Source organism: Mobula birostris, chromosome 19 (assembly GCF_030028105.1).
Source record: "Mobula birostris isolate sMobBir1 chromosome 19, sMobBir1.hap1, whole genome shotgun sequence".
Lineage (NCBI taxonomy): Eukaryota > Metazoa > Chordata > Chondrichthyes > Myliobatiformes > Myliobatidae > Mobula > Mobula birostris.
In genome coordinates, this window is record NC_092388.1 from 9,535,114 (window position 1) to 9,561,012 (window position 25,899).

The following is a 25,899-nucleotide window of genomic DNA, read 5'->3' on the forward strand; positions in this document are numbered from 1 at the left end:
TAAATAATGAGTTGTACAGTCATTGAACGAGGGTCCATAGAATGTGGAAACAATTCAGTGTCGGAGTGAAGTTATCCACACTGGTTCACGAGCCTTGTAGTTTCCTTGTTGTAAAATCAATACCTACTTCAACCACTAAACTCGAGGAGATAAATCACAGCCAGGAGTGTACAACCATGAGTAACATGTATAGACTTAGCCAGGAGATGCTTTGTCTCCATGGTAACACTTGGAGTGAAGCTTTCAATCGTGCTATGCTCATGTAAAAGTGTTGTGCAAGCTGTTTCCATCTGTGTACAAACATGGGTGCTAATGCAAATTGTGTTGACGTGTCCTGTTGCATTTCTGGCTTTCCTGCTCAGATGTATTTTTTTTACCTGTTGTGTTTGGTGAGAATATGCAATCCTCTAAGAAGAAATACCACTTTGTGGGGGGAAAAAAAACTGCCTCAAAGTTCAGTGTATATGTGTCACCATATACAACCCTGAGATTCATTTTCTTGTGGGCTTTCACAGCAGAACAATGACACAAAATAGAATCAATGCGAAACTAAATAAATAAAATGAATTTAATTTTGTAACTTGTAAATTTTATGTCTTGCGCTGCTGCCACAAAATAACAAAATTTCACATCTATCGGTGATAATAAACCTGATTATGGATCAGATTCTGATATCAACTTTCCAATGCTGATTAACAAAATCATCAGTTATATATAATGTGTTAGACCCTAGTCTATTGATTTCTGCCTGTGGTGAAAATTGCACACATTTTAGCTGATTTCTGTGACTTCAGGAGATCTGGGGAGTGGTCTGTTAGCTGCTGAGGTACAATTTTGCTGGTTTTAATGCTTCTGTATAAACCACCAAGGTAGAATCACCAGGGTCTTTCTATTGGCATTGACCATGACTGGGAGCATGTGTGCAGCACACTTCTGTTCTCAGTATTATTTATTTATTTTTGTGTATTTGCACAGTTAATCTAGTTCTTCATTGATTCTATTGTATTTCTCGGTTCTACTGTAAAAGCCCACAAGAAACTTTGTACTTTGTTCATCAATTTACTTTGAACTTTGTCCTTGATTGGGGATATCTGCAGAGACAATGTGTAGCAAGATGTAAAGGAGGAAATTGATTTCTGGTTGTGGAGCAATTGATTTCTGGATGACTGCAAATTGCTCTAACTTTCTACATCTCTGTATCTTTCCAAGATACTTTTGAAGCTATAGATAGTATATAGATAGTATCTATATACTGTGCAGTGTGCACTGCAGCATTCATGGAGTCGTCCTGAAGAAGGAAAGAAAACTTCAGCTCATTTTCTCTGGCCAGCAGAGTGAAGTGAGGACAAGTGTCAGTGAGTAATGCAGGGTATAAATTTTGTCATCCTAATCAGAATCTTTTAAATCTTTGTTCTCTGTGCCTATCATAGAGTTGTACGGCGTGGAAACAGGTCATCTTAGATAGAGTGGATGTGGAGAAGATGTTTCCTGTACTGGGGGAGTCTAGGACCAGAGGGCACAGCCTCAGAATAAAAGGATGTCTATTTAGAACAGAGATAAGGAGCAATTTCTTTAGCTAGAGGTAGGTAAATCTGTGGAATTCATTGCCACAGATGGCTGCGGAGGCTAGGACACTGGGTATATTTGAGGTGGAGGTTGATGGGTTCCTAATTAGTCAAGACATCAAAAATTAAGGGGAGAACGCGGAGAATGGGGTTGAAAGGGATATTACTGTGTATCAGTCATGGAATGGCAGAAGAAGGTTGATGGGCTGAATGGCCTGATTCTGCTCCTATGTCTTATGATTTGATCTGTGTGAACAGTGTGCAAGACAAGCTTTTCATTGTATCCTGGTGTATGAGTCAAGAATAGTGATACCAGTACTGTACAAGTTTTAAAAAGTGGAATGTCTGTACTCAGTGCCTTACAGAGGCTAATGCTGGTGTAGTTTCATTAGAGTGATTTATACCTAGAGTCATTGAGTCTTAGAACATGACAACACAAAGTAGGCCCTTCAGTCATTCTAGTCCTTGCTGTACCAATACTCTGCCTAGCCCCATTAACCTGCACCTGGACCATAGCTCTCCATACCCTTCTGGTCCACGTTATGTACTTGTCCAAACTTCTCAAGTTTTGCAGTCAAACCTGCATCCACAATTTCCACTGGGAGATCATTCCACACTCACTCAACCCTCTGAGGGATGATGTTCTCTCTTGTATATTTCACCTGTCTCCCTGATCCTATGATTCTAGTCCCACCCAACCTCAGTGGGGAAAATGCCTGCTTGCCTCTACCTATCTATATCTGTCAGAATTTTGTAAATCATTGTCAAATCTCCTCTCATTCTCCTAACCTATTCATCTTTTCCTTCTCACTCAGGTCCCCAAGTCCCAACAACATCCCTGTAAATTTTCTCTGTACTCTGAAAAAATCTTACTGATATTTTTCCTTTAGGTAGGTGACCAGAAGTGCACACATTGCTCCAAATTTGGCCTCAACAATGTCTTGTAGAACTTCATGACATTCCAATTCCTGTAATCAGTCCTCTGATTTATGAGGCAAAATTGCCAAAAGCTGTCTTTTTGACCCTATTTACCCCTGGTGCCACTTTCGAGGAACTGTGAATCCATGCCAGTTATCCAATCCAGCAGTTTTGTACCTGTTCCCAGGTACCATTTTCATGATCTTGTCCACCACTGACCAGGCATGCCACTCTACCATTCTCTGAAGAGCTGATCAAATAAAGCAGTTTCCCCACAAATAAAACTGTATTTACTCTGTCAGTCCTGAAAAAGGTTTGGGCAGGATAATGTTGGTTTGCTTTGTCCACCACCACAGGGGGGATTTCCCATTTTATTTCTACTTCCCATCCCCATTCCGACATGTGAAACAGAGACATCTCTCTCCCTTATGTCGTATACTGGGTGAACGTGTAGTCTTTGGGGTACTGCAAGTCTGTATCTTTGCTGTTGCTTTTGCTCACGCTTGAGTGCTTGGTGGTGGTTCCTGATGCTTTTTTTTGCCGGTAGGGGGAAGGGGGATCATTGCTTGCTGCTGCTTACGCGCGGGAGGAAGGGAGCTGGGGGAGGGTGTGACTTTGGAACATTTAACTGTCATTCATTCTTTGGGGCACTCCTCTGTTTTTGTGGATGGTTGCAAAGAAAAGCATTTCAGTATGTATATAGTATACACTTCTCTGACATTAAATGTACTTTTGAAACTTTTGACATGTCGGTCCATGGCCTACTCCATTGCCAAAATGAGACCACAATCACGTTTGAGGAGCAACACTTCATATTCCATCTGGGTATCCTCCAACCCGATGGCATGAACATTGATTTCTCTAACTTCCAGTAATTTCTCCCTCATCCCTCTTCTTTCCTTTTCCATTCCCCATTTTGGCTCCCTTCTTACTCCTGCTCACCTGCCCATCACTTCCCTCTGCTGCCCCTCCTCCTTTCCTTCCTGCCAAGGTCCACTTTACTCTCCCAGCAGACTCCTTTTTCAGCCCTTTACCACTTCCATCGATCTGCTCCCAGCATTCATCCCGGACCCCCTTACCTGGTTTTACCTGTCACCTGCCAGCTTGTGCTCCTTCCACTCTCCCCATCTCATTTTGGCTTCTGCCCCCCTTCCTGTCTCGTCCTGTTGAAGAGTCTCAATCTGAACAAAACGTCGACTGTTTATTCCCTTCCATAGACATTGCCTGAACTGCTGAGTTCTTCCACATTTTGTGTGTCTTGCTCTGGACTCCCAGCATCTGCAGAATCTCTTGTTTTCAGGATAATGTGTTTTCTATTTGATTTAAGTATCGCCTTGAGATTTCCACACCTTTCCTGCCTTTCACATCCAGCTTGCTTAAAACTTGTTCCACCACCACCCCTCCCCCTCCAGCCTTGGGAAGGACTTTTAAATTAATTGAGTTTTGTGAAGACTGAAACAATATTTGTCCTAGCGTGCCGCGAGATAATCTACATCCTGAAATATTTTACAAATGGGTTGGCTTTTCTGCTTCTCCATTAAATCACTCGCTGCTATGAGACCAAATCAATCATTAACAATTATGTAAGTCATTCACTAATGGGAGATTCAGTACGGTCAGATTCAGGTTTATTATCATTGATGTATGTCGTGAAATTTGTTGTTTTGTTTTGTGGCAGCAGTTGTGATGGTATTTCATTTGCTGACTGGTAAGTTCTAAAGTCAGACAAAGACCTTAAACCCTGTCTGATAAAAACAGCCATGAGTACTCTCACTATAAGAAGGTTATACTGTAACTACCCAATCTTTGAAAGACTTGTTCACTTCCCTGTTTATTCTCCATAGTGAGATTAGTTGCCAATACCCACTATTCAAGTGGTGGGACCCCTCTCCCTACCAGGGAGAAGATACTTCCAGATAAGTAGTTTAAAACACAGTTCATTTATTTTCAGTGAGACACGTTTACATCCAAACAACCTTCTTAAAACACATTTAAAGCTTGCACAGGTTTCTATCTTAAACATCTTCAAATTTCAAATCATTTCTAAAACACTATGCATTTCTAAAACATTAAGTATTTCTGAAACACAGGTAAAATTCCTATAAACTAAAAAGACATGCCAATGATGCAGATGAGCGAATTGTCCTTTGCAGAAACTGAAGCCAGAGGAATGCATTTTAGTTCACCCGGTGTTTCTTTCTTTTGATGTTTTTAACCATTACTAATAAGCCTAAACTGCTCTCTACATTTATACATTTTTTCTTCCACTTGCATGACTTCACACGCATATGATATTTCCTTAGAAACTCCTTTTACACACGTGGTCTTAAAGCTTTTTGGAGACGCAAGTACCAGTTACCTACCAAATCTAACTTCCTTGAGTTGATAAAACTCCCAACTAGAAGCACATCAGTAACTTGATACGCTAAACGATAACATCGATCTGCTGTGTAAGCTTCTTTGACCTAAGCAACTTAGTCGGCATTATCTGCTTTGAAACGAGCCAAATGAATTATCCTATTGTCTTATAGTGTACCTCTTCAGCAGCAAGACAGGATGCTATGAGCACAGCAGTTCGGTGCTATAATTTCAAGCTGACTACTGCCTTCCATTTACACTTTAAGAACCGAGGACTGGCTCCCATTTATGGCCAGAAGCTAAACAATGTTTGATCTGACAAATGGCAGCTGCTCTGTTTAGAAAGTTAGGTTGGCAAGCAACCAAGTGGCCTGCTGGTCCAGGAAGTGAACGTCCATCACGCTGTACAGTCCAATACTTCCAATATACTATATATTACAATAAGTATATGATATTTTTAATGCAAAAAGTGAGCAAAAACAGTGCAGCAGTGTTCATGGACCATTATGAAAACTGATGGTGGAGGGAAGACTGAGGGGTTTCGGATTTCTGAATCATTGGGATCTTTCCCGGGGAAGGTATCAATCTGTATATAAAGGGTGGATTAACCTGCACCGGAAGGAGACTGATATCCTTGTGGACAGATTTGTTAGAGCCGTTGGCACGGGTTTAAACTAATTTGGCAGTGGTATGAGAACTGGAGTGATGGGGCAGTTGGTGTACAAGTAGTTGTGCCACAAACAGGGATCATTTTTAACGAAAAGTTTTGTCATTTAGTATGTGGACTGTATTTTTCTCAATGCCACCTCGTGGGTATGTGTTGTCCTTTTATGTCTAATTGTCTTTCCATTAGCTCTGGTTTTTGCTTTGTTTTTCAGGTGTCTCATTTGGGATCATGGGAGATTGTTAAATTCTCTTTGTTTTAATCACTTTTTATTCAATTTGGGGTAATTTAATTATAGTACTGTATTGTCAATGTCTGGAATTCCTACGTGCTCCAGGGTGTATTTCGGGGGGGGCCTGCCAACCCCTCTTTGGGTCATTGTGGTTCCTAGTCTGGTGACATTCGAACCAAATTCTTCTATGTATCATGAGTTATTTCAGCTCGTCAAGATTCTGTACAGTTTGCCTGAGCTCTTCTTTGTTTTCTCTTGTTAATTTCTGTAATAAATCTTTAGCACTTGGGTTTGCTAGTGACCCTCACAAGATGCAGTATGTAGCAAGACCAAGGAAGTTCAGGCACACAAAAGGGAAAAATTGCAGTCAGTGGGATGAGCTGGAGTGAAAAATGGAGGTAAAGTTGAAAAGAGTGATGAATACAGGACTGAAGGTTTTGAATTTGAATGTACACCACGTACATAATAAGGAAGGTGATCTTGTAGGACAGGTATGACGTGGGAATCACTGAGTCATGGCTGAAAGAAGACCATAGTTGGGAGCATAACCTTCAAGGGTAAACATTGTGAAGAACAGGCAGGTAGGCAGAGGGGGTGGCGTGGCTCTATAGGTAAAACAAAATCAAATACTTCGAAGGAAGATGTTGAATCTTTGTGAGTAGTGTTAAGAAATTGCAAGGGTAAAAAGAAACTGGAGTTATATACAGGCCTGTGAACAATAGCCAAGGTGTGGGATATAAATTACAATCGAAGATAGAAAAAGGATGTAATAAGGGTGATGTTAAGATTGCCATGGGGGAATTTCACTATGCAGGTAGATTAGGATCCCAAGAGAGGGAATTTGTAGAATGCAAACAAGGTGGGTTTTTAGAGCAGCTTGTGGTTGAGCCCTCTAGGGGAAAAGCAATTCTGGATTGGTGTAGTGGAATGAAACACATTTAATTAAGGAGCTTAGGGTAAAGGAACCCTTAGGAGACAGAGATCATAAAATGATAGAAATCACCCTGCAGTTTGAGAGGGAGAAGATAAAGTCAGATGTATCAGTATTGGAGTGGAGTAAAGGGAATTACAGAGGCATGAGAGAGGAGCTGGTAAAAGGTGATTGGAAGGGGAGATTAGCAGGGATGACAGCAGAACAGCAATGGCTGGAGCCTCTGGTTGCAATTCAGAAGATGCAGGATAGATACATCTCAAAGATGAAGAAGTATTCTAATGGGAGATGAGGCAATCATAGCTGATAAAGGAAGTCTTTAAAACACATAAAAGCAAAAGAGAAAGTGTATAATGTAGCAAAAAATAGTGGGAAGTTAGAGGATTGGGAAAATTTTACAAACCAAAAGAATGCAACTAAAAAAGCCATAAGGAGAGAAAAGATAAAAGAGTATACCAACATTTTTTCAGATATATATTGTGTAAAAGAGAGGCAAGAGTAGACATAGGACCCCTGGCAAATGAAATAGCAGATGAATTTAATAAGTATGTTTCATCAGCCTTCACAGTGGAAGACTAGCAGTAAGCCAGAGATTCAAGAGTGTCAGAGGGCAGAAGTGAAGGTAATTGCTATTACTAAGGTGATGGTGGTTGGGAAGCTGAAAAGTCTGAACGTAGATAAGTCGCCTGAGCCAAATGGAATACACCCCACGCTTCTCTAAAAGGAAGCGGAAGGGACTGTGGAGGTGCAAGTACTGATCTTTCAAGAACCACTAGGTTCTGGAATGGTTCCAGAGGAATGGAAAACTGCAAATGTCACTCCACTCTTTAACAAGGGAGAGAGGCGGAAGAACTGAAATTATAGGCTGGTTAGCCTAATTTCAGTGGTTGGGAAGATTTTGGAGTCCATTATTAAGGATGAGGTTTCAGGGTACTTGGAGGCACATGTTAATGTAGGCCAAAGTCAGCATGATTTTCTTAGGGGGGAAACATTGCCTGACAAATCTGTTTGAACTCTTTGAGGAAACAGCAGGCAGGAAAGACAAAGGAGAGTCAGCGGATGTTGTTTACTTGGATTTTCTGTAGATCTTTCACAAGGTGCTGCACATGAGGCTGCTTAACAAGATAAGAGCCTATGGTATTGCAGGAAAGATACTAGCACGGATAGATGATTGGCCGACTTGCAGGAAGCAAAGAGTGGGAATAGAGAGGGCCTTTTCTGGCTGACAGCCGGTGACTAGCAATGTTCTGCAAGGGTTGGTGTTGGGACTGCTTCCTTTTATGTTATATGCCAATGATTTTGATGATGGAATTGATGGATTTGTGGCCAAATTTGCAGACTATATGAAGATAGGTGGAGGGGAAGGTAGTGTTGAGGAAGCAGAGAATCTGTAGAAGGACTTAGACGGTTTGGGAGAATGGGCAAAGAGGTGGCAAATGGAATATAGTGTAGGGAAGTGTATGCTCATGCACATTGGTAGAAGGAATAACGGCATAGATCATTTCCTAAATGGGGAGAAAATTCAAAAATCAGAGCTGTAAAGGGACTTAGGAGACATTGTGTAGGATTCCCCAAAGATTAACTTGCAGGTAGAGTCAGTGGTGAGGAAGGTAAATGTAATGTTAACATTCACTTCCAAAGGACTAGAGTACAAAAGCAAGGATGTGATGCTGAGGCTTCATAAGGGATTGGTCAGACTGCACTTGAAATATTGTGAGCAGTTTTGAGCCCTCCCCTTGTATAATAAAAGATGTGCCGGCATTATAGAGGGCCCAGACGAGTTTCACGAGAATAATTCCAGCAAATGAAGTGGTTAACGTACGAAGAGCATTTGAAGGCTCTGCACAGTACTCACAGGAGCTGAGAGGAATGAGGGGGATCTCATTTAAACATAAATAATAAAGCCATCCATTAGTCTTGTGAGACCATGGATCTGCGTCTTCACTCTCCAGGACGCAGGCCTGGGCAAGGTTGTATGGAAGACCAGCAGTTGCCCATGCTGCAAGGCTCCCCTCTTCACGACACCAATGTTGTCCAAGGGAAGGGCATTAGGACCCATACGGCTTGACACCAGTGTCGTCGCAGAGCAATGTGTGATTAAGTGCCTTGCTCAAGGACACAACACGTTGCCTTGGCTGGGGCTCAAACTCACGACCTTCAGGTCGCTGGTCCAATCCCTTAACCACTTGGCCACTTGCCCACAACCATTTAAACTTATTGAATATTTGAAGGCCTAGATAGAGTGGACGTGAAGAGGATGCTTTCTATAGTGAGGGAACCTAGGACCAGAGGGCACAGCCTCAGAATAGAGAGTTGTCCATTTAGAACAGAGCTGAGGAGGAATTTCTTCAGCCAAAGGATGGGGAATCTGTGGAATTTATTGTACAGGTGGCTCTGGAGGACAAGTCATATTTGAAGCAGTGGTTGATTTTTTTCTTGATTGGTTAGTGTGTCAAAGGTTACGGGAAGAAGGCAGGGGAGGGATAATAAATCAGCCATGATGGAAGGGCAAAGTGGACTTGTTGGATGGACTGTTGTAATTCTGCTCCTATGTCCTGTGGTCTAAGAAGCTGTCCCTAAAACACTGTGTGTTCAGGCTCTTGTGCCTCTTCCCTGGTGATAGTAATGAGAAGAGGACATTTGCTGGGTGGTGGGGGTACTTGATGATGGCTTTTTGATGCATCACCTTTTGAAGATGTCCTGCATTGTGAGGAAGCCACAGCCCATGATGGAGCTGAGTTTACAAACCTCTGCAGATTTTTCTGAATCCCGTGCAATGTCCTGCAGGCCAGTTTTGCATTAGGAACTGCTTAGAGAAGCCCAAACTGAAATTCAGGTCTTTTGGCCTCATCAAAATTCTGGTTAATGCACCCCTGGCTTACAATGGACATGTGCCCAGAAGAGTGGCTTCACTTTTGTATGGCAGTATCAGCCAAAGTCAAGTTAAGCTTATGACTGACCTTTTATGGGCAAAAAGAAATGAACCACAAAACCCAAGGATTACAGATAAAGACAAAGTGGTGCAAATATGCTGCAGATCCATCAACGCATGGAGAAAACAGAATGGCTTAATATCTAGATGGATTCAGCTGAAATATTAATCTTTCAACAGATGTTCCTGCATCTGCTCTGTATTTCCAACATTTTCTGCCGCGTGTTTGAGGTAAACTGATACCAGGTGGCAGTAACTGGGATTATATTAATCCCAATGTGTCTTTATATACACAGACTGCATTTGCCAGGTTCAAACCTTGACACTGTTAGCAGTGGCTCAGTGATTAGCATCTTCACCTCTAAATTAGAAAGTTGGAAATGGTTTCAATTTGTATTGCCAACTGTAAACCTCTAAACCTGTCCATCACATACTGAGGAAGTGTTATAACTGGAGGTGATATTGCCTGAACCTGGTGCTGTCTATTCCCTCAGGCAGTTGGGAAAGATCTGTGGTACTTTTTCAAAAAAGCAGGGTGTACACAGTGTCCTGGCCAATATTTATGGCTCAATCACAGAAACAAAAAGCAGTTTATGTAGTCAATAATAAATTGCTCTGCGTGGGAGCACGTATTTGCCAAAAATGTATCATGCATTATAACAGTGACCACAGTTCCAGAAGTATTCACACAGCATTCATTTCAAGACTAGTATATACAAGCTAAGGATGGAGTGCTAAGGCTTTATCTGGCATTGGTCAGGCCTCATTTGGAGCATTGTGAGCGGTTTTGGGCCCCAGATCTAGGAAAGGATGTGCTGGCATTGGAGAAGATCCAGAGGAGCCTGATGAGAATGATCCTGTTAATGAAATGTTTAACGTATGAGGAGAATTTAATGGCCTTGGGCCTGTAATTGCTGGAATTTAGAAAAATGGGGGAGTCTAATTGAAACCTAACAATTGAATATTGAAAGCCCTAGAGAGTGTGGATGTGCAGAGGACGGTTCTAGTAGTGAGAGAGTCTAAGACCAGAGGGCACAGCTCAGAGTAGAACGATGTCCCTTTAGTACAGAAATGAGGAGGAATTTCTTTAGCCAGATGGTGGGGAATCTGTGGAATTCATTGCCGCACTCAACTGTGGAGGCCGAGTCACTGGGTATATTTAACACGCAGGTTGATGGCTTCTTGATTAGTAAGGGCACCAAAGGTTACTGGGAGAAGGCAGGAGAATAGTGTCGAGAGGGAAAATAAATCAGCCATGATTGAATTGTGAAGACTCGGTGAGACAAATGGTCTAATTCTGCTCCTATATCTTAGTAATTCACTGGTTATAAAACATCAAGTGGCCAGCTAGAGACCTTATCTCAGGCTGGAATTTGCTAATACAAGGTGGCATAATTTTAAGGTGATTGGAGGAAAGTGTAGCAGGGATGACAGAGATAAGTTTATTACAGTGAGTGGTGGGTGCGTGGAACATCCTGACAGGGGTGGTGATAGAGGCAAATGCATTCACAGTATTTAAGAATCTCTTAGATAGCTACATGGATGATAAAAAAATGGAGGTTTATTTAGGAGGGAAGGGTTAGATTGATATTAGAGTAGGTTTCAAGATTGACACATCATCTTGGGTCGAAAAGCTCTAATGTGCTCTAATGTCCAATGTACTTATGTGATGTTGCATAATTGTGAAATGTGCTGTAGCAATGCTTTTTTTTATTTACAAATCACATAATTCATATCATGATATCACTTTGAGAATTATGGAGTCAGTATTTTCTGTTCGCTTCTCTTTTGCATGTCAGGTTGTACAACTGAGTAATTGCTCTTCGTGCATGATTTAGTGTCAGTGCTAGTGTCGCACGAGCCATTAAACAAGTTGCGGTAACTATTATGGTAGTGCTGCAGATCGCCTCCAGGAGTCACGGGGTGAAAGTCAAGGGTCTACATGACAAGAATATTTTATCCAGAGCACATCTGGTAATTTGTGAGCAAAATTTGTAGGCAATGTTTTTGTTAAGAATAAGCCATTGTAAACCACTAAATAGACACTTCATTTCTAAAGTATTGTTATACAGATGTGGGCCAGCACCAGTGCAATTTGTCAAGTAATATTTAAAGTATCATTTACTCTATAAATACTGAAGCTAACATAAAAGGTTGGGAAGAAAGGAATTTGGGGAGTGTGGAATAAAGACTGATAAAGATTATTCAGAATCAAAATCAGGTTTAATATCACCAGCATATATCATGAAATTTGTTGTTATGTGGAAGGAGCAGTACAATGCAATACATACTTAAAAACTGTGGATTACAGTGAGCAAGTGTGTATGTATATAGTATATTATGTATATAAAATGTGTGTGTATATAGATATAAAATAGTTAATTTAGTGCAAAAAAAAAGTAATAAGGTAGTATTTATAGGTTCAATGTCCATTCAGAAATCTGATACCGAAGGGGAAGCAGCTGCTCCTGAATTGTTGAGCGTGTGCCTTCAGGCTCCTGTATCTCCTCCCTATTGGCAACAATGAGAAGAGGGCATGTCATGGGTGATGGGGCTCCTTAATGATGGATGCTGGCTTTTTGAGGCATTGTTCCTTGAAGATGTCCCGGATGCTGCGGAGGCTCGTGCCTAAGATGGAGCTGACTGAGTTTACAACTTTCTGCGGCTTACTTTGATCCTGTGCAGGAGCCCACCTCTTTTGCCCCCACATAACGGACGATGATGCAGCCAGTTAGAATGTTCACCATGGTACATCTGTAGAAATTGGCGAGTGTTATTACTAATTGTGGACTAGATTCAAAGTAAAGTGACATCCTGACATCACTGCCATCAGTCATGGTCACAAGCAGTTAAGAGTTACAATCTTCATTTTTAATCCTGCCCACATCTTCCTCTTGGTGTGTCTTAAGGACTAATGAGAGAAGTAGTCATATGAGTGAGGAAAATCTAAGGTTACAAATTATAGTAACTTACCAACAATAATATGTATAATTCTCTGCAGAAGTTAGAACAGGAGTGAGAAGACTAGAATTCAACCATATCTTTTGTCTGTGTTTATTATTAAAGATGAGCTTTATTTGTCGCATGTACATTGAAACACAAAGTAAAATGTGACATTTTGTGTCAATGATCAGCACAGTACAAGGATTCTGCTGGGGGAAGCCCGCAAGTGTCACCACATTTCTGGTGCTAACATAGCGTGACTACAATTTACTAACCCTAACCCTAAACTGTATGTGTTGCTCTCCGATCTTGGCAAATTGCTTACAAATGTTAAGACACCATGTGAGGAGGCACGATGTCTACTCATATGGTGATGAAACATTTGCAAGTACATTGCCTGAACTGGAGAAAAAAATCAACCCAACCTAAGCTACACAAGTTCCGAATTATTTCTAACAGTATATCTTTGGAATGTGGCAGAAAACTGGAGCACCCACAGGAAACCCATGCAGTCACGGGGAGAACTTACAAACTCCTTAAGACAGTGAACATGAGACATAGAACAGAACAGCACAGAAACAGGCCCTTCAGCCCACAATATTATGCTGAACCAATTCTCACAGTGGCCGGAATCAGACCTGAACTAGCAATTGCTGGCGCTGTAAAGTGATTGTGCTAACCATTGCACGACCATAGGTCAATGATGTTTTATCGGACCGACTTGCTGAAAGCTTCCACTCTGTAAAAGTGATTGTGCTAACTGCTGTATAGGCATCCGTTAGTCTTATGAGACCATGGATTTGTGCCTTGGAAGGTTTCCAGGGTGCAGGCCTGGCCAAGGTTGTATGAAAGACCGGCAGTTGCCTATGCTGCAAGTCTCCTCTCTCCACGCCACCAATGTTATCCAAGGGAAGGGCACTAGGGCTGATACAGCTTGGCACTGGTGTTGTCACAGAGCAATGTGTGGTTAAGTGCCTTGCTCAAGGACAGAACATGCTGCCTCAGCTGAGGCTCGAATTAGTGACCTTCAGATCACTAGTCCAACGCCTTAACCACTTGGCCACGTGCCAACACTGCTACTGTGCCGCACCTGTTAATAATAGTAGTTTATAATTATACTGTGGCATTTGTCCGAACACTTAAATATACAACAGGGTCAATTTTCAAGGCGATGCTGGATCCCTTTTTTGCAGAGATCATCCTAATCTATTTCCAGTGATATTGATTAGATACTTTCCATATCATGTGGTCAATTATCACTAGATAAGTTGAAAATCTACAGAGTTAATGGCATCAACTATTGTGCCAACTACAGATAACTAGTTAGGACCCCTTCTGCATGATGCATGTTTTGGTCAACCATGTGGTACTATCAGCCATTCTCAGTGGCCACTTTATTAGGAACACCCATACACCTCATTAATGCAAATATCTAATCAGCCAATCATGTGGCAGTACCTCAATACATTAAAAACATGGTTAAGAGGTTCACTTGTTGTTCAGATCAAACATCAGGATGGGGGGATGGGGAAGAAATGTGACCTAAGTGACTGACTGTGGAACGATTGCTGGTGCCAGACGGGGTGGTTTGAGTATCTCAGAAAGTGCTGATTTCCTGGGATTTTCACGTACAACAGGGAAGGCTACAACAGAAGAAGATCATGAGTATACACTCACTGGCCATTTTATTAGGTACAGGAGGTAACTAATAAAGTGGCCATTGAATGTCAAGTTCTCTCCACAGGAGAGTGGAGGGAAATAGAAGTGGGGAGGGGGTGATGTGGAATGTAAACCCTATACCAAAATGCATATTCAAAGAAATATTGTCCTCAATATGAGAAAATCCAATTAGGAATTGTTATCTTTGGTCAGATAATTTCAAGGTAATACAGTTGTATAGTAACTGTATGGAGTGATAACATTGCAGTTGTTTATTGTCTCTGCCAAGCCAGTAAAGGGCTCTAAAGTTCCTTGTTCGGTTATTCACCAAAGGACGAGTAATACCTGAGGTGATTCATTTCAATCTTGTCTTTCGTAACAGAATCCTTCCATGTTTGTAACATAACACTGCCATCTATTCTCTCTTTGTTTTACTTTGGAGCGGCATTGTAGCTTAATGCTTTACAGCCATAAAACTGGTGTTTGGGTCTTGCTGCTGTCTGTAAGGAGTTTTAAACACGAGGTTCTGCAGATGCTCGAAATCCAGAGTAATGCACGCAATATTCTGGAGGAACTGATCCTCTTTATTCCTCTCCACAGATGCTGCTTGAGCTGCTGAGTTCTTCCAGCATTCTGTGTCTGAAAGGACTTTGTAATGGGTGACTTCAATCTACATGTAGATTGGGTGAACCAAATTGGTAAAGGTGCTGAGGAAGAGGATTTCTTGGAATGTATGTGCGATGGTTTTTTGAACCAACATTTCGAGGAACCAACTAGAGAGCAGGCTATTCTAGACTGGGTTTTGAGCAATGGGGAAGGGTTAATTAGCAATCTTGTCGTGAGAGGCCCCTTGGGTAAGAGTGACCATAATATGGTGGAATTCTTCATTAAGATGGAGAGTGAGATAGTTAATTCAGAAACAAAGGTTCTGAACTTAAAGAGGGATAACTTTGAAGGTATGAGACGTGAATTAGCTAAGGTAGACTGGCAAATGACACTTAAAGGATTGACGGTGGATATGCAATGGCAAGCATTTAAGGATTGCATGGATGAACTACAACAATTGTTCATCCCAGTTTGGCAAAAGAATAAATCAAGGAAGGTAGTGCACCCGTGGCTGACAAAAGAAATTACGGATAGTATCAATTCCAAAGAAGAAGCATACAAATTAGCCAGAAAAAGTGGCTCACCTGAGGACTGGGAGAAATTCAGAGTTCAGCAGAGGAGGGCAAAGGGCTTAATTAGGAAGGGGAAAAAAGATTATGAGAGAAAACTGGCAGGGAACATAAAAACTGACTGTAAAAGCTTTTATAGATATGTAAAAAGGAAAAGACTGGTAAAGACAAATATAGGTCCCCTACAGACAGAAACAGGTGAATTGATTATGGGGAGCAAGGACATGGCAGACCAATTGAATAATTACCTTGGTTCTGTCTTCACTAAGGAGGACATAAATAATCTTCCAGAAATAGTAGGGGACAGAGGGTCCAGTGAGATGGAGGAACTGAGCGAAATACATGTTAGTAGGGAAGTGGTGTTGGGTAAATTGAAGGGATTAAAGGCAGATAAATCCCCAGGGCCAGATGGTCTGCATCCCAGAGTGCTTAAGGAAGTAGCCCAAGAAATAGTGGATGCATTAGTGATAATTTTTCAAAACTCGTTAGATTCTGGACTAGTTCCTGAGGATTGGAGGGTGGCTAATGTAACCCCACTTTTTAAAAAAGGAGGGAGAGAGAAACCAGGGAATTATAGACCGGTTAGCCTAACGTCGGTGGTGGGGAAACTGTTGGAGTCAGTTATCAAAGATGTGATAACAGCACATTTGGAAAGCGGTGAAATCATCGGACAAAGTCAGCATGGATTTGTGAAAGGAAAATCATGTCTGACGAATCTCATAGAATTTTTTGAGGATGTAACTAGTAGAGTGGATAGGGGAGAACCAGTGGATGTGGTATATTTGGATTTTCAAAAGGCTTTTGACAAGGTTCCACACAGGAGATCAGTGTGCAAACTTAAAGCACACGGTATTGGGGGTAAGGTATTGATGTGGATAGAGAATTGGTTAGCAGACAGGAAGCAAAGAGTGGGAATAAATGGGACCTTTTCAGAATGGCAGGCAGTGACTAGTGGGGTACCGCAAGGCTCAGTGCTGGGACCCCAGTTGTTTACAATATATATTAATGACTTGGATGAGGGAATTAAATGCAGCATCTCCAAGTTTGCGGATGACACGAAGCTGGGCGGCAGTGTTAGCTGTGAGGAGGATGCTAAGAGGATGCAGGGTGACTTGGATAGGTTGGGTGAGTGGGCAAATTCATGGCAGATGCAATTTAATGTGGATAAATGTGAAGTTATCCACTTTGGTGGCAAAAATAGGAAAACAGATTATTATCTGAATGGTGGCCGATTAGGAAAAGGGGAGGTGCAACGAGACCTGGGTGTCATTATACACCAGTCATTGAAAGTGGGCATGCAGGTACAGCAGGCGGTGAAAAAGGCGAATGGTATGCTGGCATTTATAGCGAGAGGATTCGAGTACAGGAGCAGGGAGGTACTACTGCAGTTGTACAAGGCGTTGGTGAGACCACACCTGGAGTATTGTGTGCAGTTTTGGTCCCCTAATCTGAGGAAAGACATCCTTGCCATAGAGGGAGTACAAAGAAGGTTCACCAGATTGATTCCTGGGATGGCAGGACTTTCATATGAAGAAAGACTGGATGAACTGGGCTTGTACTCGTTGGAATTTAGAAGATTGAGGGGGGATCTGATTGAAACGTATAAGATCCTAAAGGGATTGGACAGGCTAGATGCAGGAAGATTGTTCCCGATGTTGGGGAAGTCCAGAACAAGGGGTCACTGTTTGAGGATAAAGTGGAAGCCTTTTAGGACCGAGATTAGGAAAAACTTCTTCACACAGAGAGTGGTGAATCTGTGGAATTCTCTGCCACAGGAAACAGTTGAGGCCAGTTCATTGGCTATATTTAAGAGGGAGTTAGATATGGCCCTTGTGGCTAGGGGGATCAGGGGGTATGGAGGGAAGGCTGGTGCAGGGTTCTGAGTCAGATGATCAGCCATGATCATAATAAATGGCGATGCAGGCTCGAAGGGCCGAATGGCCTACTCCTGCACCTATTTTCTATGTTTCTATGTAGTTCTCTGTGCGTGCTTCCTCTGGGCGCTTTGATTTCCCCCCACTTTCCAAAGGTGAATGAGTTAGGTTAGTAAATTGTGCACCTACTCCAAATATCCAAATATCCGGACCTGCCTCTTGGTTTTTTGCACTACCTTACTTTCCATTTTTCTATTTTCTATAATTTATAATTTAAATTTTTAATATTTACTAATTTTTACTATTTTTAGTATTTAATATTTGTAATCCAGGGAGTGGGAAGCGCAGAATCAAATATCACTGTGATGATTGTACGTTCTATTATCAATTGTTTGGTGACAATGAAGGATAAAGTATACTATGCTGGCGCCAGAAGTATGGTAAAACCTGCAGGCTGCCCCCAGCACATCATTGACGCAAATGACGTATTTCACTGTATGCTTCAAACACAAAATGTTGGAGGAACTCAGCAGATCAGACAGTATCTATGGAGAGGAATAAACAGTCAACATTTCGGGCCGAGACTCTTCATCAGGATTGGAAAGGAGGGGGGAAGAAGCTGGAATAAGAAGGTGGTGGGGGCGGTGAAGGGGAAGGGAGTACAAGCTTGCAAGTAATCACACAGTTGAGAGTTGGAGGGCAGTAGAGACACAGGGAGCACTGAGAGAGGATCTCATTGAACTCCCATCGAAAAGATTTAAACTTCTTAAGGGTAGTCATTAGAAGCTGGGGATTTGCTGCTGCACTGGGAAGTCTCTTCGAGGTATGCCTGCCCTGAAGAATCTCTTGTGTCTATGATCACTGTAGGTTTCGATGTACGTGTGAATGTAAAGCTAATCTTTAATGCAAATCTCACTAATACCCCTTGCACGAACTTGCTATGCCCCAGAGCACTTCACAGCCAATGAAACTCTTTTTGAAGAGCAGTCACATTTGTTCAATAGGGAACATGTTTGAAGAAGATGTTTTCAATTGTTAGGTCTAAAATTGATCTTGTTCCTGACTCCCTTGTTGTTAGAGGAAAGGGAGTCGGGGAAGAGAATGGTTCCTATTGCCCTTTCAGCAGACCTTAACACAAGGTACAACTACTCATGAGTGAGAGGAATAAAATAGGAAACACTTGTGTGGGAGTGAAGGACAATATTCCTTTTGTTGACTTGTCTAGACTGGATTTAAAATCTGTCTAAATCACAGCTTTGTAAGATCTTGTAGCATTCTTTGCATAAATTTACTAAGGAGATGACAGCAGACCTTCCAGGAAAAATGTTGACACATGAGAACTCGGCATAAAGCCAAACTACATTCACAGGATTACTGAGTGGCTTAAGTTTATAGCATAATCTTTGAATTTTTTTTAAAGTGGAAATTCATTCGTCAATTGTGTTTTCCTTAAAAATAGCATTATTTTCAGAATATTAAATGTCAAGATATTTAAGTATTGAGAAATGTTAAATTCCAGAACTTCAAAAATTTATATTTTAGTGCAAGAATTATTTTTTAATATAAAAAGCTTTTCCAATCATCATTTAATTAATGATGTAACAAACAATAAAATCAATAGAGGGTTTAAGAGATCATGCTTGCCATGTGATGATCTAAAAATTGATGTAACTATTTATAAATGCATGAGTGTTATGGCAACAATTTGATGATTGGCAACAAGTTGGCTTGTCAGGTTTATACCAGTTGGAATGGAATGATCAGCACTTGAGTAAAGTACTCTCAAAACATAAGAACATAAGAGATAGGAGCACAAGTCAGCCATCTGGCCCATCAAGCCTGTTCTACTATTTAATAAGATCGTGGCAAACTGGCTCTGGACTCAGCTTCACCTACTTGTATAACCCCCATAACCATTAATTCCCCTCCTATGCACACACCTTTGGTCCCCACCAGATACTCGACTCTCATGTGCAGCTCCAAGTAGCTGTTTGCATGTGACAGTGCCCACTCCCCGGTACGCCGCTTTGACTGGTGGGCTAAACCAGGTGAGGGTGGCCTGCAGACTCACACCCTGATGGGATAGGGACATGCGTGTCCTTGCATGTGAAGTCCGCTCTGGTGGACTGGGCAGAAGAGATCTACAGTGAGACCTAATGGCCAGGAAGGCATTACTGCAACACTATATGGAGAGCGAGGGGCATGAGAAGACACAGAAGATGTCTTGATCATCCTCTGCAACTAAGGAAGACCCCAGTTGGTGATGCTTGTTTGTACAAATGGACCCAGACTCCTGAGGTCAAGAGAATGGAACTGCCCCAGTGCAACAGCTTTTCCACTGTGAAAACTCTACCACACAGGTTTCCTCCAATCACCAGACATGATGGACAACCACTATTTTAGGAAAATATAAAGAAATACAATAGAATTTATGAAAAACTATACAAAAATTGTGCAAATAAAAAATAAATAACGCTGAGAACAAGAGTTGCCAAAGCTTTGGAAGTGAGTCTGTAGGTTGTGGAATCAGTTCGGAATTGTGATGAGTGAAGTTATCCGTGATGGTTCAGGAGCCTGTTGGTTGTAGCATAGTGACTGTTCCTGAACCTGGTGGCGTGGGAGCTAAGGCACTTGTATCTCCCGCCTGATGGCAGCTGCAAGAAGAGGGCACGGCCTGCATCCTTGATGATGGATGTTGCTTTCCTGTGGCAGCACTTCATGCTAATGTGCTCAATGGTAGTTTTCAATGAGATGGCCCTCGTTTTTTCCAAATTCCAGCGAATGCAGGACCAGAGGCATCAAATGTTCCTCATACTTTAATCCTTTCATTCCTGGGATCTTTCTTATAAACTTCATCTTGTCTTACTCCAATGCCAACACATCCTTTCTTAGATATTGGTCCCAAAACGGCTCACAATACTCCAAATGCATTCTATCCAATGTCTTCTAAAGCTTCAGCATGGCATCCTTGCTTTTATATTCTAGTCCTTCCAAAATGAGTGCTAACATTGCATTTGCCTTCCTTACCACTGAATCAACCTGCAAGTTAACTTTTAGAGAATTCTGCCCTGAAGCCTGCAGTACTCATCTTATCTCCTGAGATCAGTTTTAGGAACGATATATAAAATCTATCCAATTTTTTTAAAGTCAGTAGATGTTCACATATTTTGGAATAATGCAGCTGAAAACAGAGTGAGTGGCAAAGACATGGAGAGACCTGACAGCTGACAGGCTGATAATATTTGAGCAGGGACTGGCTGATATTGTATAGGTGTCATATTATTAAATCTTCTTCGCTGCATGTCGGCACATCCGCCTGCCCCCATACTGACAAGTTTCACATCGGAAGCCGAGGCTTTAAGCATGTCAGATTTTGACAGGCTGGCTTATCTGTCTGGTGGGGAGCCCTCTGGCAAAGCGCAGGAGTGGAGCTATCCAAGTCGGTGGTGAAGCGGGGTCTCTGTTCTCGGCAGATCTTTGTGGGAGGGGGTTCTGTTAGAATTGTGGAGGAGCAACGCCTCATGTTCTGTCAGACCTGACCGCATATATACTTACTGTAATTTGTGGTCTTATTATTATGTACTGCTGCTGCATGGCGGGGTGGTATGGTAGCACAGTGGTCAGTTGTTGCTTTATAGTACAGGTGACCTGGATTCAGTTCCTGCCGCTGCCTATAAGGAGTTTGCATGCTCTCCCCATGATTACATGGGTTTCCTCCACGTGCTCTGGTTTCCTCCCCCAGTCCAGTACCTGTTGGTAGGTTATTTGGTCATTGTAAGTTATCCCGTGATTAGTCTAGGATTAAATCGGAGGATTGCTGGATGGCAAGGCTCAGAGGGCTGGAAGGGCCCATTCCGTGCTGTATCTTAATAAATAAATAACAAATTTCACGACATATCCCGGTGATACTTAAACGTGATTCTGATTCTGAACATCGATTTCTCTAGCTTCCTGTAGTTACTCCCTCCTCCCCTTTCTCCATTTCCTATTCTCACTCTCATCTCACCACTTCCTTTCTCTCCACCTGCCCATCACTTCCCTCTGGTGTCCCCTCTTCCTTCCTTCTCTCCAATGGTCCACTGTCCTCTCCTATCAGATTCCTCCTTCTTTAGCTCTTTACCTTTCCCAGCTATCACCTTCCAGCTTCTCTCTTCATCTCCCCCTTCTCAACACAACCACCTTCCCCCTCACTGATCACTAACCAGCTTGTATTCCTTCCCCTCCTTTACATTATTGTCGCCAAACAATTGATACTAGAATGTACAATCATCACAGCAATATTTGATTCTGTGCTTCCTGCTCCCTGGAGTACAAATCGATAGTAAATATTAAAAACTTAAATTATAAATCATAAATACAAAATAGAAAAGGTAGTGCAAAAAAACTGAGAGACAGGTCCGCATATTTGGAGGGTACGAACGAGATCTGGGTCAGGATCCGTTCAGCAGTCTTATCACAGTTGGAAAGAAGCTGTTCCCAAATCTGGCTGTATGAGTCTTCAAGCTCCTGAGCCTTCTCCCGGAGGGAAGAGGGACGAAAAGTGTGTTGGCTGGGTGGGTCGTGTCCTTGATTATCCTGACAGCACTGCTCCAACAGCGTGCGGTGTAAAGTGAGTCCAAGGATGGAAGATTGGTTTGTGTGATGTGCTGCGCCGTGTTCACGATCTTCTGCAGCTTCTTCCGGTCTTGGACAGGATAACTTCCAAACCAGGTTGTGATGCACCCTAGAAGAATGCTTTCTACGGTGCATCAATAAAAATTGGTGAGGGTTTTAGGGAACAGGCCTGCCACCTTATTTTGGCTTCTGCCCCCTTCCTTTGCAGCCCTGATGAAGGATCTTGGCCTGAAAGGTCGACTGTTTATTCCCCTCCATAAATACAATCAGACCTGCTGAGTTCCTCCAGCAGTTTGTATGTGTGTTGCTCTGGATTTCCAGCAGCAGGGAATCTTTTGTGCTGGGGATCTGTGAGGAAGGCTTGCGTATTCTGTAGGAAGAGTTGAGAGCTTGAGGGACTGGACTGTGCAGCAGAAAGCAAGACCAGCAAAGGAAGAGCTATTAAGATGGGGCAGTGCAGTAGCACGATGGTCAGTGTAACACTGTCACAGCACCATCGACCCAGGCTCAATCCCATTGCTGTCTGTAAGGAGTTAGTATGTTCTCCCCATCACCTCATGGGTTTCCTCTGTGTGCTCCATCTTCCTCCCAAAGTCGTATGGATTGGTCAGATGTGTGCAATTGGGTAGTGCAGGTTCACTGGGCCAGAAGAACCCATTACTGTGCTGTAAACAAAAGCCAAACAGTCTGTGAAACCATAGAAACTACAGCACAGAAACAGGCCTTTTGGCCCTTCTTGGCTGTGCCGAACCATTTTCTGCCTAGTCCCACTGACCTGCACACGGACCATATCCCTCCATACACCTCCCATCCATGTATCTGTCCAATTTATTCTTAAATGTTAAAAAAGAACCCGCATTTACCACCTCGTCTGGCAGCTCATTCCATACTCCCACCACTCTCTGTGTGAAGAAGCCCCTGCTAATGTTCCCTTTAAACTTCTCCCCCCTCACCTTAAACCCATGTCCTCTGGTTTTTTTCTCTCCTTGCCTCAGTGGAAAAAGCCTGCTTGCATTCACTCTATCTATACCCATCATAATTTTATATACCTCTATCAAATCTCCCCTCATTCTTCTACACTACAGGGAATAAAGTCCCAACCTATTTAACCTTTCTCTGTAACTGAGTTTCTCAAGTCCTGGCAACATCCTTGTAAACCTTCTCTGCACTCTTTCAACCTTATTTATATCCTTCCTGTAATTTGGTGACCAAAACTGAACACAATACTCCAGATTCAGCCTCACCAATGCCTTATACAACCCCATCATAACATTCCAGCTCTTATACTCAATACTTTGATTAATAAAGGCCAATGTACCAAAAGCTCTCTTTACGACCCTATCTACCTGTGACGACACTTTTAGGGAATTTTGTATCTGTATTCCCAGATCCCTCTGTTCCACTGCAGTCCTCAGTGCCTTACCATTAACCCTGTATGTTCTATGTTGGTTTGTCCTTCCAACGTGCAATACCTCACACTTGTCAGTATTAAACTCCATCTGCCATTTTTTAGCCCATTTTTCCAGCTGGTCCAAGTCCCTCTGCAGGCTCTGAAAACCTTCCTCACTGTCTACTACACCTCCAATCTTTGTATCATCAGCAGATTTGCTGATGATCCAATTTACCACCTTATCATCCAGGTCATTGATATAGATGATAAATAACAATGGACCCAGCACTGATCCCTGTGGCACACCACTAGTCACAGGCCTCCACTCAGAGAAGCAATTCTCTACTACCACTCTTTGGCTTCTTCCATCAAGCCAATGTCTAATCCAATTTACCACCTCTCCATGTATACCTAGCGACTGAATTTTCCTAACTGTGGCAAAACTTGAAATTCTTTTCAGATCAAATTCAAATGTTTCAGAGTATAGATACTACAAGCATGATGTAGTATCTGGTGGCACGATAGTATCACAGTCCCAGTGATCAGCGATTAGTGTTCAATTTCCACCACTGTCTGTAAGGAGTTTTTAATTTCTCCCTATGACTGCATGGGCTTCCTTTGGGTGCTCTGGTTTCCTCCCACACTCCAAAGATGTATGGGTTGGGATTAGTGAGCTGTGGGCATGATATGCCGATGCCAGAAGCTGCAGTGCTGAATGGCCCTTTCCACGCCGCTCAGCCATCCCCTGATTTAATCCTAGTCACGGGACAATCTACAATGGCCCACAGACCTTCCAACCAGACATGAGAAAATCTGCGGGTGCTGGAAATGCAAGCTACACACACAAAATGCTGGTGGAACTCAGCAGACCAGGCAGCATCTATGGAAAAGAGTAGACAGTCGATATTTTGGGCCGAGACCCTTCTCCAGTCTCTTTTGCATAGATGCTGCCTGGCCAGCTGAGTTCCTCCAGCACTTTGTGTTTGTAACCTACCAACCGGGCTGGCTGGTGGTGTAGTGGCATCAGCCCTGGACTTCAAGGCAGATGGTCGTGAGTTCAAACCCAGCTGGGTCCCAACCTGGGCAGCAATAGTATCTGCGTGAAAGAAAGGCCTGGCAATCTACTCCCGTATCTTGCCGTGAGAACCCTATGGGCCCTATGGTCCATGAGGTCACAAAGAGCTGGAATTGACTTATCAACCGAACAACAAAACCCACCAACCAGTATGTCTTTGAACTGTGGGAGGAAGCTGAGGGAAACCCACATGATCACGGGGAGAATGTACAAACTTGTTACAGGGAATTGAACCCAGGTCACCTGTATTATAAAGCATTGTGCTAACCTCTAAGCTACCGTGACGCCGTGGAAATAATTCCAGGCTTCCCAGCACAACCCTCAATGATTTGTTTTGACACAAACAACGCATTTCACTGTATGTTTTGATGTACATGTGACAAATAAAGGTAATTGTTATTGAATCCAACTCTAGCCATAGCTTAGCAGTAGGGCTGCATGTCTCCAGCCGATGCATCCCTCCTGCCTCCCATCTACCCCTTTCCCTATTCTCTGCAGGTCTCCTATCACAGCTCTGCATTGTACAACGAGATTATGGAAATCTAAATTCTGTTTCTTTTCTCCGATATTGCCAGAGTCAGATTTGGGGAAAATAAACCTCCCAGTGGCTAGGCTGTCCACTGAAACATTAAGGTGTTGTTTCACCCTGGAGGAATATTAGATTCGTATTGAAATATTTACAATACCGTTCAGTGGTGTATGGGGTGTCCAGGAAGGGGTAGCACCTCTGGTGAAGGGGCTTGTCATATCAGCTCGCTCACCTCCTGGTCTCACCGGACACTCAGCTCTCACCTGTGCCTCGAAGTAGCTGTTTGCATGTGACAGCGGCCACACCCTAATACACCGTTTCGACAGGCGGGCTAAACCAGATGAAGGTAGCTGGCAGCTTCGTACTCCGGTGAGAAGGGATACGCCTGTCCTAGCATGTGAAGCTAGCTCCAGCAGATTGGGCGGAAGAGATCAAAAGGCCAGGAAGGCAGCTATGTAACGCTTCATGGAGAGCGAAGGGTGTGACAAGGCACAGAAGAAGTCATGGTCATCCACTACAACCAAGGAAGACCATCGTTAGATATGATGGACAGCCATCAATACCTCTCAGTTGAGGGCAGAAGTTGTTCCAAATGACATTTGGCACCATGAATCAGTCTTTGTATTTTCACAACCTGGGTAATTGATTACTTTTCAAATCGGCTCCCGTTTGTTCATCCGTTACTAATCACGAAAGCAGATCTAACTTCAGCCCTTACCCCAGGCAAATCAGACCTCATCTTCCTCTGGTACCATTTTGCCAGAATGAGATGCACATTTCAGAATCATACACTACTCCTCAGGCCCTTCGGCCCATTAAGTCTGCACTGACCATCAAAGTTCAAAGTAAATTTATTATTGAAGTACATGTATGTCACCATATACTATCCTGAGATTCATTTTCTTGCCGGCATTTACAGTAAATACAAAGAAACACAATAGAATCAATGACAAAATGCATATAAGATGGAGAACCAATGTGCAAAAGACAAAATTCGTAGATACAAAAATAAAAATAATAACAAATAAATAAGGTGAAGG

General features: G+C 42.6%; 1 long non-coding RNA gene across 1 annotated transcript in view; it reads left to right on the forward strand.

Annotated features, from left to right (window-relative positions):
- The first annotated feature begins 1,215 nt into the window (after positions 1 to 1,215).
- LOC140212427 (uncharacterized) overlaps positions 1,216 to 25,899 on the forward strand; it is a 65,635-nt gene continuing 40,951 nt past the window's right edge. The window contains exon 1 of the long non-coding RNA XR_011889716.1: positions 1,216 to 1,355. This is a non-coding gene — a long non-coding RNA (uncharacterized lncRNA). The remainder of the gene's footprint in view (positions 1,356 to 25,899) is intronic.